Source organism: Solanum tuberosum, unplaced genomic scaffold (genome assembly GCF_000226075.1).
Source record: "Solanum tuberosum cultivar DM 1-3 516 R44 unplaced genomic scaffold, SolTub_3.0 scf00003, whole genome shotgun sequence".
Classification (NCBI taxonomy): Eukaryota; Viridiplantae; Streptophyta; class Magnoliopsida; order Solanales; family Solanaceae; genus Solanum; species Solanum tuberosum.
In genome coordinates this window covers 3623348-3640185 of record NW_006238929.1, presented here as the reverse complement: position 1 = coordinate 3640185, position 16838 = coordinate 3623348, and the positions used below count along the sequence as shown (strand labels likewise).

General features: G+C 37.1%; 1 pseudogene; it reads right to left on the bottom strand.

The window, feature by feature from the left end:
* Positions 1-1254: 1254 nt before the first annotated feature.
* On the bottom strand, positions 1255-5918 carry LOC107059518 (uncharacterized; annotated as a pseudogene).
* Between the last annotated feature and the right edge of the window lie 10920 nt (positions 5919-16838).

Genomic DNA, 16838 nt, shown 5'->3' with positions numbered 1-16838 from the left:
TAAGCATTCAAACCCCCATAATTCCTCATAATCCACAGGTGCCTAACAATCAGATAATTCTACTCAAGATTTCGAATTCACATATGTTTTTACATTGCTCAATTCACTCCATACCTAATAAGTAATCAAATGGATCCTTCTACCCAGACTTCGAAAACCTAATTACTTGATAGTTTAGGCAGCCATTCCCCACTAGGCATCACCCAATCCTCTAACTAGTTATATACATACAACCCCCAAAACACCCACAAGCAACAGTGCGTGATATCTATTCAAGAATTTGAAATCACCCAAAAAATAATATCCATACAGCACAACAAATGAAACACGCAGTTCCAAACCCCACAATACGAGCAAACATCAACCCTTAGCAACAAATACTCAAACAAGCCCATTATCGCAAGAACAAGATGAAAATACATACCTGGTGATGTTAGATAAGCTCGAAATTGAGAGAGAGAAGATGAAAAGTTACCTCCGTATTATGAATTGAAGCTAGAGAATCGAACAAGGGAGAGAATAGGGGGAGAAATTGCAGGCAAAAATGGCGGAATAATGGGGTTTTTTCGGGGAAATTTAGGTTAAAAGGGAAAGTGGGTCGGGTTATTTCAATTTAAAATGGGTAAAAACCATTTCATTTAATGAAAGTCGAAAAACCTTACCTGGGGGTGCGACGCAGAACCTACACGGAGTCATCTGAAAATTTAAATCCACGCGAGGCAAATAGTTATGCCTCGCTCCGCAACGTGGGAATGGCACGGAGTGGCCTTTTTCATGATGTAATCATAATGTCCCGTCGAAATCAAAATATTAGGCCCACTTGCGATGTGCCATCTACACGGAGTGTTCTGCCTCCAACTAGACCAAGCGAGACAAAATTTTGTCCGACCTCCGCGTTGCGGCTCCATCAGGAAACTGCATTATTTTTGACGTAATTATAACTTACCGTCGAATCCAAAATTAAGGCTGAACTACGCGATGCGCCATGGGTTGGAAATCAGGATTCCTGCACATTTTAAGCTCAAAACCCATTAGTATAAACATGATGGGTTGCCTCCCATCCAGCGCCTTAGTTTTGGTCATGGCATGACTCATATTTTTGTATTTTTCTGAGTATGTCATTTTCTTTTTTGCTAATTTCTAAGAACTAAAATAACAAAACAAAAGAAAATAAATCCTAACTATTACAAGGGTTCATGGGTTGCCTCCCATGTAGCGCCTGATTTAACGTCGCGACACGACCCATCTCATGACTCATTCGTCATTCAATGTGAGCGCTTCAAGCTCAAGATCCACATCATTCCCAAAATAGTACTTGACCCTTTGACCATTCACAAGGAAAGTGGAGCTTTTATCCTTGTTCCTTAGTTCCACAGCACCATGTTGAGTCATCCTTACAACTTCAAAACGACCACTCCACTTAGACCGAAGCTTTCCGGGGAACAACTTCAACCTTGAGTTAAACAACAACACTAATTGACCAGGCTCAAACGTACGTGACACAATATGCTTGTCATGCCACCTCTTGGTGTTCTGTTTGTACAGCTTAGCATTTTCATAGGCGTGAAGCCTGAACTCTTCTACCTCGTGCAGCTGTGTTATTCTCTTCCTACCGGCTAACTCAGCATCCAAATTCAGCTTTTTGATCGCCCAATATGCCTTATGCTCCAATTCAACTGGTAAGTGACATGCTTTTCCAAACATCATTCGATAAGGAGAAGTCCTTATCGGTGTCTTATATGCAGTATCGTATTCCCACAATGCATCATCTAGCTTGTCAGCCAAATCTTTTCTTTGGGCATTCACCATCTTCTGAAGAATCTGCTTGACTTCTCTATTAGACACTTCCACCTGTCCACTAGTTTGGGGATAATATGTTGTAGCCACCTTGTGTCTCACCCCATATTTGGCAAACAAATTATGCACTGAATTGTTAATAAAGTGCATACCTCCATCACTGATCATAGCCCTTAGAGTTTCGAACCTGGTGAAAATGTGTTTCCGGATGAAATTTACAACCACTTTTTCATCATTGGATGGTAATGCAATAGCCTACACCCACTTTGACACGTAATCCACTATGACTAAGATGTATTGATTACCCCGGGACGATGGGAATGGTCCCATGAAGTCTATCCCCCAGACATCAAAGATTTCCACCTCCAATATATTGCTCAAGGGCATCTCATACCTTCTCGAAATGGTTCCCATCCTCTGACACTGATCACAACCCTTCACAAACATAGCAACATCTTTAAAAAGAGTAGGCCAAAAGAAGCCAGATTGTTTTACCTTATGTACAGTTCGTTCGCCACAGTGGTGTCCACCATATGGAGAAGAGTGACAACTCTCCAACACATGTGTCGCCTCCTGTTTAGCTATACACCTTCTCATCATCTGATCAGGTCCCTGTATGAATAAGAAGGGCTCATCCCATATGTAGAAGCGTGCATCATACTTCAGCCTCTATTTTTGATGTGTTGAAGCCCCAGGTGGAAATAAACCACTCACCAGAAAATTTACAATATTAGCATACCAAGGCACTTGAGCAAGGTCCAAAACAAGCAATTCCTCATCAGGAAACTCTTCACGAATCTTCCCCTCATTTTTCACATGAGATGAATCCTCCAGTCTGGACAGATGATCAGCTATCTGGTTCTCAGTTCCCATCCTATCCCTTATTTCTAGATCAAACTCTTATAGTAGCAGAATCCACCTAATCAGCCTAGGTTTGGCATCCTTCTTGTTAAACAAAATATCGGATTACATCATGATTAGTGTAGATTATATCTTTAGTTCCCACCAAGTATGATCTGAACTTATCAAATGCGAACACTAATGCCAACATCTCCTTCTCAGTAACAGTATAATTTGATTGGGCTGCATCAAGTGTCTTACTTGCATAGTAGATGGAATGAAACATCTTATCTTTCCGCTGCCCCAACCACTATGTCACTAGCATCACACATAAGGTCTAATGGAAGCTCCCAATTTGGAGCAATCAGAATAGGAGCTTCTATCAACTTTTTCTTTAGCAACTCAAATGCCTACAAACACTTCTCATCAAAAACAAATTCATCTCTTTCTCTAAAAGGCTGCACATGGGTCTTGCAGTCTTAGAGAAGTCCTTGATGAACCTCCTATAAAACCCAGCATAACCTAGGAAGCTTCTAACTCCCTTCACTGTGATGGGGGTGGCAACTTCTCAATAACCTCTACTTTGGCTTTGTCAACTTCCAGCCCATTTTTGGAGATCTTGTGCCCTAACACAATTCCCTCTCGAACCAGAAAGTGACACTTCTCCCAATTCAGCACCAGATTTGTTTCTTCACACCTAGCAAAAACTCTGTCAAGATTAGTCAAACAAAGTTCAAAAGACTCACCAAACACCGAGAAGTCGTCCATGAACACTTCAACAAAATCCTCCACCATATCATGGAAGATTGCCATCATGCATCTCTGAAATGTTGCCGATGCATTGCACAAGCCGAATGGCATGCGCTTGAACGCATACCTGCCATACAAACAAGTGAAGGTGGTCTTCTCCTGGTCCTCTGGTTCAATAACAATCTGATTGTACCCTGAGTAGCCATCAAGAAAACAGTAGTACTCCTGGCCTGCCAACCTATCCAACATTTGATCAATGAAAGGAACTGGATATTGGTACTTTTTGGTGGCGTCGTTCAACTTCCTGTAGTCTATGCAGATTTGACGCCCTGTCACTGTTCTTGTGGAGATTAACTCATTCTTCTCATTAGTCACCACCGTCATTCTGCCCTTCTTGGGCACACACTGTACTGACTTACCCATTTACTGTCTGATATTGGGTAAACAATCCCTGCATCCAACCACTTGATCACCTCTTTTCTTACCACATCCTTCATCAATGGGTTTAGTCTCCGCTGATGCTATGCACTCGGCTTATACCCTTCCTCCATATATATTTTATGCATGCACAATGCGGGACTGATCCCATGGATGTCAGACATTTTCCAACCCAGAGCTGCTTTCCTCTTCTTTAGGATGATTAATGTTGCTTCCACCTGTGCATCAGACAATGATGAAGACAAAATAACCGGTAAAGTTTTCCCGTCACCCAAAAATGCATACCTAAGATGGGCTGGCAATGCTTTTAACTCCAGCTTGGTGCTTCTTCAATGGAGGGCTTGGGTGGAGGACCCAACACCCTATTTAAAGGCTCTCATCGATCTCCAGATGTACCTACAAGTGCCACATCAAGAAATTGCTCAATTTCCTGTGCCTCAGCATCCCTATAAAAATCATCCCCTACTAACACTCGCTCTAAAGGGTCCTTAGATGCAATGTAGTGAGCCTCTGCCTCAAGATCTATTACCGTTATGGCAGACAACTCCTCAGACACAGCTGGCAGCTTTAATGCTTTATACACGTGGAACACCTCCACTTTATCATGTGCTCACATAGTAAGTTGCCCTGCTGCTACATCTATCATAGCCCACCTAGTAGCTAAGAAAGGTCTTCCTAAGATGAAAAGGACCTCAGAATCTGGCTCAAATTTTAGCACAACAAAATCTACTGGGAAAATCAACGATCCCACTTGCACTAAACCATCCTCTACAACGCCCTCAGGCCTAGCTACAGATCTATCAGCCAACTGTAAGATGATGGTAGTAGGTTTAGGACTACCCAACCCCAGATTTTTGTACAAAGAAGTTGGCATCAAATTTATACTAGCTCCTAGATCACATAATCATCGCGCATGAATGCTTTGCGCTATAGTGATTTGAACTGTAAAGCTACCCGAATCTTTCAGTTTAGTGGGCAACCTATTTTGGATCTTGGAGCTGCATTCTTCAGTAAGTGCAATAGTTTCATATTCAGTCAGTCTCCTTTTATTCGCCACAATCTCCTTCACAGATTTCACATACTTGGGTATACCCTGCAAAACATCTACCAATGGCAAGTTAATGTGAACTTGTTTCAAAAGGGAAAGGAACTTACCAAAACATTCATCCTCCTTCTATTTCTTGAACTTTTGAGGGAATGAAGGAGGTTGTTTCACTATTGGTTGCACTCTTTCTTTTTGTACAACAACTTCACCCTCATTTGGTTCACTTTCTTTATTCACAGTTTCAGTATTCCTTTTCTTAGGAGCTAACTCCTCCAATTGCACTGCGAGTACCTACTGCGTTTACCTGCTTCGGATTTGGATCAGAGTTACCCGATAAACCTCCTTGCGGTCATGAGTTCTGGGTACTAGCAAAATGCCCGAATTGCTTCTCCAGATTCTGTGTAGCCAACTGATTATTTCTCACATCAGCAGCTAACTGGGCTTGGTCAGCCATGATATTTTTCAGCATCTCCTCCATGCTCATGTTACCAAACTGCTTATTAGGCTGCTCTTGTTGGGCCTGTGGTTGGTACCCATGTGCATTTCCATAGGGTTTATACTGATTCTGGCCTTGACCCCTATTTTGATTTCCACCCCAAGAAAAGTTTGGGTGGTTGCGCCAACTCGGGTTGTAGGAGTTTCCATAATTCTGCTGGTCTCCTACTCGTTGGGCATTGCCTACAAAATTAATAGAGTCCGGGTTTGCACCACATACCTCTGCACTATGATCACCCCATTCATAGATCGCACACCAAGATGGTGGTTGTTGAAGTGCATTTACCTGCGCGGGGTATTGTCCTAATGCTAGATTACTAAAGTGGGTGTTCATCATATTCTGCATAGTAGCAATCTGTGCAGTTATGGTAGTCACGACATCTACCTCTAGCATACTTGCAGTTTTCTGAATCACAGGTTTCACCCCTTCTCCGCTCCATTCGGGGCTGGCCTGCGAGATCCTGTTCAGCAAGGCAAATAGTTCAGCATATGTCTTCTCCAAAGCCTGACCACTTGCAGCTGAATCAAGTTGAATTTTGGTGTTAGGCTCCATTCCTTCAATGAAGGTATGGACCAACACCTGATTAGATTAATGATGATGTGGGCAGCTCATCAACATCGATTTAAACCTGTCCCAAGCTTGGTACAAGTTCTCCCCCCCTTTGTTTCTAAAACTTAAGATGTCACTCCTCAACTTAGATGTTTTCCCAGATGGAAAAAATCTAATGAGGAACTTCTGTGCTAGATCATTCTAGGAGGTTATAGAGTTAGCGGGCTCAGAGTTCAACCATCTTTTTGTTTCCCCAAGCAGAGAAAAGGGGAATAAAGTGAGCCTCACATAATCCACATTCACTCCAGCTGGAGTGTAAGTATCACTGATCTCGAGGAAATTCTGAATGTGAACTGTTGGATCCTCATGCGACAGACCAGTGAACTGCCCATTGGTGTGCAATAGTTGCACCATACTCTACTTCAATTCAAATCGTCCACCAGCTTCAAGTTTTTGAATGTGTGATGTCACATTGGTGGTACGTGGGATTGCCACGTCTCTTACCTTCATCTCAGCCATTATTGTTTCAGGTTCCTCTTGCTCAACACTTGCTACTAGAGATGTTGGTTCACTAGTAACAAGAGGGACTGGGTATGTGAGTTGTCTTTGCCTTCTCCGGTAGTGAACGAATCTTTCTGGTTCAGCTAGAGGCGATACCAATCGTTGATCGTCGTCCAGTTTGAAGTTCCAAAATAACCTGCAATAATGAATTGCTAAGATCAAGTTGTCAACACTTGTTTTTTAACCTAAGAAATCAAAAAAATCAGATAATTTATAATTCTAAAGTCCCCGGCAGCGGCGCCAAAAAACTTGTTGCGTCCAAATTGCACACGCAAGTGCACGTGGTCATTCAAGTATTAAAGTGGCTCTTATAAAGACCCGGGTATCGTACCCACAGGGACTTACGCTTAGAATCACTCAATTTCTCTAACTTTCAGCTAAGCACAAGTGTATCAAAATTTCAAAAGTGATTTATTATCTAATTCTAAGATTGTAACAAAATATAATAAACGCGATTCAATTTCAAGGGTTTAAAACAGTGATTGGGTAAAGTCCAGGGCTGCAACTTTTATCAAGATTCATGCAATTACTATCATTTAAATGGGTTTACATCAACTGTTGAATCAATTAATCACAGGGTTAAATGTATGATCATGGTCTCCCGACCTCTAATCGCCTACGATAAATAACACCCTAACTACATCACTGAGCGAGGATGGGATGGATTAAGTATAGAGCATTACGATTTCTTCCTGTATAGTGACCCAAGCATGGTTTCTAGGTATATCCCTATCCTAGATACAAATTAACCCTAGTTATAAAGAATTAATCATGCTCCTTAGGTCCCACGTTCTATCCTCTTATTCCTCTTCCGAGTTCAATTTGGACAATATATTTATTTCAATGGTGATCAGTCACGAAATACAGAAAGCAAGAATATAAGAAAGATTCATATGATAATTGACATTAACCCATTAAAAACTCAATAGATTACAATCATCATGTAGCCACTACCCTAGAACTAGGATATTTATCTACTCATAATCCAAGATACGATCAAGCAATGTTCAATAAACATAAAGAGATCGAAAGGAAAAGAGTTTAGGAAAGAACCCTAAAAATGGTGAAAACGTTTTCCCAAGTCGTCGTTCTTCTAAACCCAGAAAAAGAATAATTTAATAAAATAAACTAATGACCTATTTCTACTAAAAGTCAAAATGGCCAAAAAATGGAGCCAAGGGCGCGACGTGGAGGCATTCCTTGATTTCTCTCTGAGATCTTTTTTCTAATCAATTGCCTAAAGGCAAAAGTAAATCGGACACCTTAAATTTTTACTATTTTTTATTTTTTATACTTTAAGTCTATTCTTCTAGATCTTTTAAGATGTAGAATTGATAGTATATTTAAAATTATATTTGTGATGCAAAGTTATTTCTTTCTTTTTAATGAAAAAAAATTACTTTTTCGATAGATAGTACGTCATCCGTTTTAATCTCTTTTCTGATTTTGACTTGACACAATATTAAAAAAAGTAAATGAGATTTTCGAATGGTCTTAAACATGTCATGTGAAAAGTTAATTTTAAAAATTGACACAAAAGAAAAAAACAGTCTTTAATGTTAAGAAATGAACTAAAAAAAGTAAGAAAGATAAATTGAAAGACACAATATAATTTCTTTATTTTTAAGAAAAAACTTATAATACCATTATAATTACTAAAAAATGAGGTGCATCATATTTTGGGGCCGAAGGTGAATGCCTTGTTTTTAAAGACATTGAACCGCCTCTAGTTAGTGTTTTAATGTCTTCAGGGTCGTTCATTATTAATTATAATGTCAGTTCTTTTTTACTTATTCCCTCTAGCAATGGTGGTTCAGGAATTCACTTATGCAGTCCTTCTAATAATGCACTTGCTATTTGATATTCCTCCTACTATAAAAAAATATATTCTAATATTATGAATGTCAGGTCTTATTGAAGCAGGAGGCAAGAGTGAAACAAAGGTTTCTACAGCAAGCTGATTCCTGAAAGCAGAAAGAGAACAACACCGCGTTCACAAACAAGTGCAACAAGATAATTTTTGAGAGAAGGTAGAGAGAAACATGCAAAAGTATAAAGAAGAAATCCAAAAGAATGAGAGCGAAGTCTCTCAGTTGATATTGTAGTTTGAATGATAAAAAAAATAGAGGCACTTAAACAAGGCATTCCTCAAATGACAAAGGGTTTATGTCACGACCCAAGTTAGGAACGTGACCGGCGCTAAGGGGGAGAATCCCAAAGCAAGCCTTACCAAAATTCTACAGAAAATCGGGCAGAGTTTCCTTTATTTCTAGGCTAATCCTGAATTTTCCCTATTTCAAAAATTCACAACACAACTAATAGCAACTATAAGCCACGACTTAATATCCATCAATGATCTAATTGTCACGCAATAAAACCAATTCATCTTCAAATACGAAAAAAGAGGTTCCAAACTAGTCACTTGACTACAATACGAAAGACTAATCATGACTCAAATAAAAGGAATGACGAATGGAGTGACTCTAAGAGTTTTTTTAAAAGAAACTAAATAAATCATAGCAATCAATAGTTCTCTTGCCACGCGAAGCAATGCACGACTCACCAGATACTACCAAATCGCACTCTCTAGTTAATGAAATCCTTTTCAATACCACCTGAGTTCTCTGTAAAAATGATTAGCGAGGAGTGAGACGCTAGCTCAGTGAGTAATAATACTTAGTCAAAACCATTTTAATGAGGGACAAGTCAGAAAACATGCTAGTATAATAATCATAATAATGAAATAATGCTCTTTCAGAAAAAAGTAACGATATTCAATTTTATGTGCCTCATATAAGCACAATCAATGTAAATACTTAATAGTAAACTCAGAAAAACATTTCCATATCAAATCTTATAGCTTGGAGGTTTCCAAGGATGAATCATGTAATCAGTGTGGCCTTCTCTTTAAGAAGTAACCAATAACAGTGAACTCCTCATAAAGGAGTTAAATATTCATATCAGTAGATCCCTACTCGAGGGATATCAGTAACAGTATACTAGTTCTGCCTTCCCACCAGCAAGGGCTTTATCGGAAATCTGTAACTATAAGGTGCACCAGGTCTAACGAACCCGCCGTTAGCTAATTTCATCAAGGTCTACTCCCATTTATACTTTTCTTATAATCAGTAGAAGCATTCGAAAATCGAACAGAGCATTTAAATCTTATCAAATCATATCATTTCAAAGTTTAACAATCACCTGACAAAACACTATTTCTCAAAAAAGTGTAAAACCTTTTCAATATCAGTAATCATATCTTGTAGGAATGAGATCATCTCAAATAAAGATATTTTAAGTATCATATCAAGTAAAAGACTCGTCCCACATGCAAGTTCAAAGCATTCGGTAACATATTTACTTTATAAACTCATCACTCGAGCAATCCGTACGACTTTCTTCGGTCCATCTATAATCACATCATAGCAATTTCGTGTTAAATCTCCTTGTTAGAGTTATTTCATGAACTAATTTACAATACCCAATTTCCAAGGTTACGGTTCACCCCTCACTCGCCAACTCATATTTATTCACTTGTCAACTCATATTTATTCATTGGTCTGTCAGTTGATCAATTTCCAGCAACAAAGAGTCATTTCAAATATTTTTGTTTGAAACTTTCACTAACTAATTCACTATAAAAGTTCGTGATCATTGCAGCCCACCATACTTACACATCAACTCAATTTAAGCATCACAATGTAACTCAACTAGTGAGACTAGGAGTTTCTTAGGGTTAGTAGAATAAAAATCTTCATTTGTCCATGTGTATTCTCATACTCTACCAGGGAAAATAATAAGATAATTGACTTGCATAGCTGCCGCAAGGACAGAACACTTGTGTCCTTAATTTATATAGAACTTATACTTTAAAGGGCACCAGAAATCGCTAAAGGGAGATTCCACAGATTGTTATTGCAGTGAATGAGTAAATGATTGACATTTTTATCAACTTGCTTGGACAAAACAACAGCAGCAAATATGTTTTCTATTTCTCCTTAGTTTTTAAAGATGACTCTTCCCTCTTAAGAGAAATATGTATACGATTCGATAGTGATTTTTTTTAAAAAAAAATTCATATTCGAATTATCAATATCACATTAACCCAACCCGTGATAATACATATATACTCATGTCAATGAACTGAAATAAAATACCTTGAAATCCATGTTTATAATAGCAGAGGTTCCACTTCTTCTTTTTCTTTTCCGTGATGAACTTGATCTTCGTGCTCCTTCACAGAACAACAAGCCAGGAAGGCATTTCTTTTTCTTTGGCTAAAGACTAATACGTCCTTGTTTAAATATGGGACATTATAGTTTAGCAGCATATGCAGAAAGTTCTGGCTCTAATTTTGTAAAGATGGAGAGAGAGTGTGTTATGTGTATGAATGAGCAGATATCTGTGGTTTTTCTCCCTTGTGCATATCATGTCCTTTGTGAAGATTGTGACATGCTTCACCAAAACAAAAGAATGGAAAAATTCCCTTCTTGTACGACACCAATAAAGAAGCGGATTAGTGTTCGCTTTGCTGATTCTTAATAGTTAGCAACTTCAGAACAGCAACAGGAAAAAATAGTTGGTCACTATTTTATTATTTTAGAAAAAATTATGTCCTTTTTTCAAAACATTCTTTCATACTGTAACTATAAGAGTTGATAGGAAAATTGATGGCTTGTGTGAATCCACCATAGGTCAAGGGACCATGTCCTTGACTGAAAACAACTGAGAACAGAGAAAAACAACAATCTACATAGCAAAAAGTAAACCACACACGGTGTCTACGTGAAAATTTTCTTGCTTAAGGAAGAAAAAACCACAACTTCGTAAGATTTCACCAACAACTCCACTAACAACATGCGCCAAGTTTCAAATTACAACCTCTTGTAACCTAGAAATTAAACCCTTAATCCCTCTCTCCTTGTAATAACTCAATTACAAGACAATTAAGCAATAACTCTATTGTCGACTACACCAACTAACTCTAGCTGATATAGACTTCAGGGCTAACTCTAGCCCACAACACGACAATGGCTAAATCTAGCCAACAACTCAAATCTACAAGATAAGAGAGGAAATAAAATAAAAACACAAACTTCTTATAAGAGGAGTAGGTTTATAATGTTAGAGCAAAAACAAAAACTCAACAACCTAGAACATAAGATATCAGTTGTAAGGAACAAATTCTTAGGTTGTTGAAGCACTTTGGTAGCTTTTCAGAGAGAATATGACTATTTTGATTTTTCTAAATTCAAGTTTTCATCTCTTGATATGTTGAATACATATGAAGGATGAGAGTGGTGAAAACTTTGGTCATTGACAAGAAAGGACACCACAACAACTTTTCTGTAGTGCTACCTGAAGTATTGCATTTCTGCAATGGTGACAACAACTTTACAGTTGTGGAAAGCTGTGAGAGTTGACTGTTACGGATCATCCTTGTGTGTACCTGATCCCTCATTAGTTCCCCTATGAAATAAGATTCTTCTTAGAGACAGTTGCCTCTAAATGAGTATTCTCCCTTGACTGAGCATTTCAGTCATATAATAGATTGGCCGGGTGCGTATCTGGTCCCTAATCTGGTTCCTTGGTAAGTTTGTCAAATTATCAAAATAATGCATAGTACTTCAACGTCTATGCTTTATCCATTTCCTCCTTTTTTATGAAGACAATCTCGTGAAGAAAGTTCCTCCTACGAACCAGATTCTCATACAATTTCCGCTGAATGACTGAGAATAGCATAGTTGATTCCTCAAAATATTTGTCAAATCATCAAAACAATGCATAGTACTTCAATGTCTATGCTTCATCAAAAATGCAAAGAGGTATAAATATGTAGAAAGAACAGGTGAAAAGAGTTAGACAGAGGGAGGAGTGCTTGATGGTCCGTGAAAATCCTTAAGTTTGAAGGTTTAATACAAATTGTTGTTCTATGTGCTTAAACTTAATCTTTCTCAAGCGTTTCGTATACTTACATATGGATATTAGTATACTTCCGCAAGCGTTTTGTATACTTTCTCAAGCACCCAAAAATTATGATTTCAAGTGTTCTACACTTACAAAACTTTATTTTATAAAATTTAACCATTTGTTCTTTGAAACGTAATGTCCTGACTAATTTTGTTCACCCAAGAGGTAAATATTTTTCCTTCATAGGATTCAAACCTGAGATCTCTAATTCCTATAATCCTTTGTAGCACTTGCCAAACATAACTATTTCATTGTTGCATTCTATTAACTTACATCAGAGTTTCCTAATGTTATTTTCAAGCAACCAATGTTAATACTAGAGCAACTAGTCATTAAATTCATTGTTATTTTGTCAAAACTGGTCCTTTATTGTTTTGCATGTTAATACTAGAGCAATTACTTATTCGCAAGAATAAGAAGTAGCTCAATATGCAAAAGAGTAGTTGGATTTGGATTGTCTACTAGCAAGAAGTGGAACATCTTTTGATGTAATATATATATATGGACAAAGATGATATGATCACACTTAGAACCATTTCTTTTTTGTTGATTTGGAAGTAAGTGATTCTGTTTCTAAATAAGTTAAGATTTTGTGGAAGCTCTTCCTTTGTCTTGTTATATCCACTCAGTACTAGTATTCATCTGTTCACAATTGGCTTTCAAAAAACTAATGCATGGTATTACATTTTTTGGATGTGGTATGGTTATTTTAATTTAACATGGACGGATGAAACTAAGGACTTGCAGGTTCATCTGAACTTAACTAATAATTTTAATTCATACTTTGTATATGTGTTAATGAATGTATACCAGAGGCAATATCTTTATCAAATCAGTTCAACATCTATATTATATACAAAAAGGAAAGAAAATTAACGGTGTATATATAATAGGAGTATGAGTTTTCCACCAATGGAGTTCGAATAATTAATTAGTATAAAATATACTAACAACATAAAAATATTATTAATGTCGTTTAATTTGTTGATTTATCCACATTATGTTTTTCTTGTTTCGAAACTTGTAAAATTCGACTAATTTTAGAGAAAAAAATGTTTTGAATATATATTATGATATATTTTACTTTTTCCTATTATCTCGAATGATCATTCATATGGTACATTGTTGAAAACATGTATAATTTTACCATAAAATCTAGTAGCCATATCTTTTATGGAATCCATTTACAACTTTATTCTTAAAATCCTTTATTTGAACTCAATATATTTTACGGAAAAGTGTCATATTATATTTGTCCTTATACTTTTTAATGCACCCCTTTTGTTGTTTTTCCTCAACTTGATCATTAATGGGTTCTTTTCTTTCCTATTCTTTAAGTCGGTTTGGGTTTCTTGCTTGACTTGTTTGGATGGTTGTTGCATATTTTTTCATGATGTATTGTGTCATATCACATTGTGTTGTTTTGTATTGTTTTGATGATTATATAATATTTGGAGATTTGCATTATTTCCCATTATTACATAATGTCAGATACAAACAATTTGTAGAATAAACCATCAAAATAAATAATGTATTTAAACTAACATCGATAGTTGCAACACAATACAAAAGGTAACAACCATCCAAACAAGAGCACACACCATAAATGTGAAATGTCAGTAGTATCAGAAGTAGTACAATTTTTTAATAAAGTGTAAGCATTTATTTGGTTTCTGAGGAAACGACAGATAAAATGCATTTGTATGTGTGTTGGGTTACTAAACTCCATGTGTTTTGAATGAAGTCTAAGTTTTCATTAGGATTTTTACAAGACACTAAACTCATCACATTCTTCTCGTGCAACAAAGGAGATCTCACTCTAAAGTAAATACTTCGGTTAAAAGCAATACACCTTTAGTGAAGCAAGTTCTGATAGTCTGTCCTTCCTCATCCATTGCACCTGCAACTGACACCTCCAGCGTGCCACCATGCAAGATAATGTAAATGAAAAAGATCCGGATTTGTTATCCTTGGAACCTAAGCCTAGCGAAAATCTCACAGACAACACAAGTATTTCTTCTGTGGTGCCAGATTATTATGTTGGTATCCTATATAATGAGTCTCTAAGGAAATATGTCCCTCAAAATGAGAGAGATGAAGATATATTGTTGCTAACTTCCCATTTGAAGACATTGCAGAAAGAGCTCCAAAGGTGGTCTGATTGGACAAACGAGAAGGTAATGCAAGCTACTTGGAGGCTGGGCAAGGACCAGACTGAGCTTAAAATGTTGAGAAAGAAGATGCTGAAAAAGATCACAGGGAAATGCAAATGCTGGAGGAAAACAACATGAGGAGGATTTCAGAGATGGAGCAAGAGTTGGTAAATACTTATTACATAACTGAGACAGCTATTTCTGGTCTTAACAGTTTTGAGGGGGGAAATGTTGGATTAAAGAAGGGGATGGAAGCCTTAAAACTCTATGCCGGTGTATATGCTACAAACATGGATAAAGCTTTAGCAAAGGAGCATGAGGCAGTGAAGAATGTTAAGCAGGGGACATGGAGAAGCGCTCATTGCATGAGGATTTATCAACTATCAAGGAAAAAACAACTCATTTCCAACAACAACAAGAGAATGCCAACAACCGCCTGGACCAGCTTAAGGTATTTTTATTCTAGTAATGAAACTTATTTGCCTAGTTTATCAAGGTAAAATGTTTTTTATCAATATAGTTAGTATTTGATAGTTTTCAGGCAGTTCAATATCGATTATAATGTCGGTTCTTTTTACTTAATCCCGAGGATAATAGTGGTTCAAACATTCACTTATGCTATGTTGCTGATAATACACTTGCTATTTGATATTCCTCCAATAATAAAAAAAATAAATTTCTAATATTTATGAATGACAAGTCCTATCGAAGCAGGAGGAAAGAGTGAACAAAGGTTTCTACAGGAAGTTGATTCCCTGAAAGATGAAAGAGAACAACTTCGTGTTCAGGAACAAGTGCATTAGGATAATTTTGGAGAGAAGGTAGAGAGAAACATGCAAAAGTATAAAGAAGAAATCCAAAAGCGTGAGAGTGAAATCTCTCAGTTCAGCTTGCAGTCCGAAAGATCAAAAATAGAGGTACTTAAACGAGGCATTCCTCAAATGACAAAGGGTTTAGCAGCCTATGCAAAAAGTTCGGGCTCTAATGTGGTAAAGATGGAGAGAGAGTGTGGTATGTGCATGAATGAGCAGATATTGTTTTTTCCCCCTTGTGCACATCAAGTGTGAAGATTGTGACGTGTTTCAAAAAAAGAAAGGAATGGACGAATGCCCTTTTTGTAATACACCAATTAAGAAGCGAATTAGTGTCCGCTTTGCTAATTCATAATAGTTAGCAACTTCAGAACAACGCTAAGAAAAGGATCTGGTCATTGTTTTTTTTCCAGTAATACTTTATATGTCCTTTTTCAGGTTTTCATTTCATACCGTAACTGTACTAGTTGATAAGAAAATGCAGAAGGGTACATATATGTAGAAAGAACATGTGGAAAGAGTTAGAAAGAGGGAGGAGTGCTTAATGGTCCTTGTAATCCTTAAGTTTGAAGGTTTAATACAAAGTGTTGTTCAATGTGCTTAAACTTAATTTTCCCCAAGCATTTTATATATTTAAATATGGCTATCAGTATTCTTCCTAAAGTGTTTTGTATACTTCCTCAAACACCCAAAAACAATGATTTCAAGTGTTTTACACTTAAAGAAACTTTCTTTTTTAATTTAACCATTCGTTATTTGAAACGTAACGTCCTGACTAATTTTGTTCACCCAAGGGGTATATATTCTTCATTAATAGGATTCGAGATCTCTAATTCATATTTTCCCTTGTAGAACTTTCCATACAAAGCTATTGCGTTGCTGCATTCTATTAACCTACATCAGAATTTCATATTCTTATTCTCAAACAAGCAATGATGATACTAGAGCAACTACTCATTAAATTCATTGTCATTTTTTCAAAACTGGTCCTTTTATCGTTTTGCATGTTAATACTAGAGCAAGTACTTATTCGTAAGAATAAAAATTAGCTCCATCTGCAAAAAGAGTAGTTAGATATTGACTGTCTACTAGCAAGAAGTGGAACATCTTTTTATGTAATCTATGGAAAAAGATGTTATGATCCCACTTAGAACCGTTTCGTTTTTGTTGATTTGGAAGTAAGTGATTATGTTTCTAAATAAGTTAAAATTTAGTGGAAGCTCTTCCTTTGTCTGGTTATATCTACTCACTACTAGTATTCATCCGTTCCTAACTGGATTTCAAATAACTCATGCATAGTGAGCGCTTCTCATGTCTCCTGCTTGACACTTCTTCACTGCCTCCTGCTCCTTTGCTAAAGCTTTATCCATGTTTATAGAATACACACCGGCAGAGAGCTTCAAGTCCTCCATCCCCTTCTTTCCCCC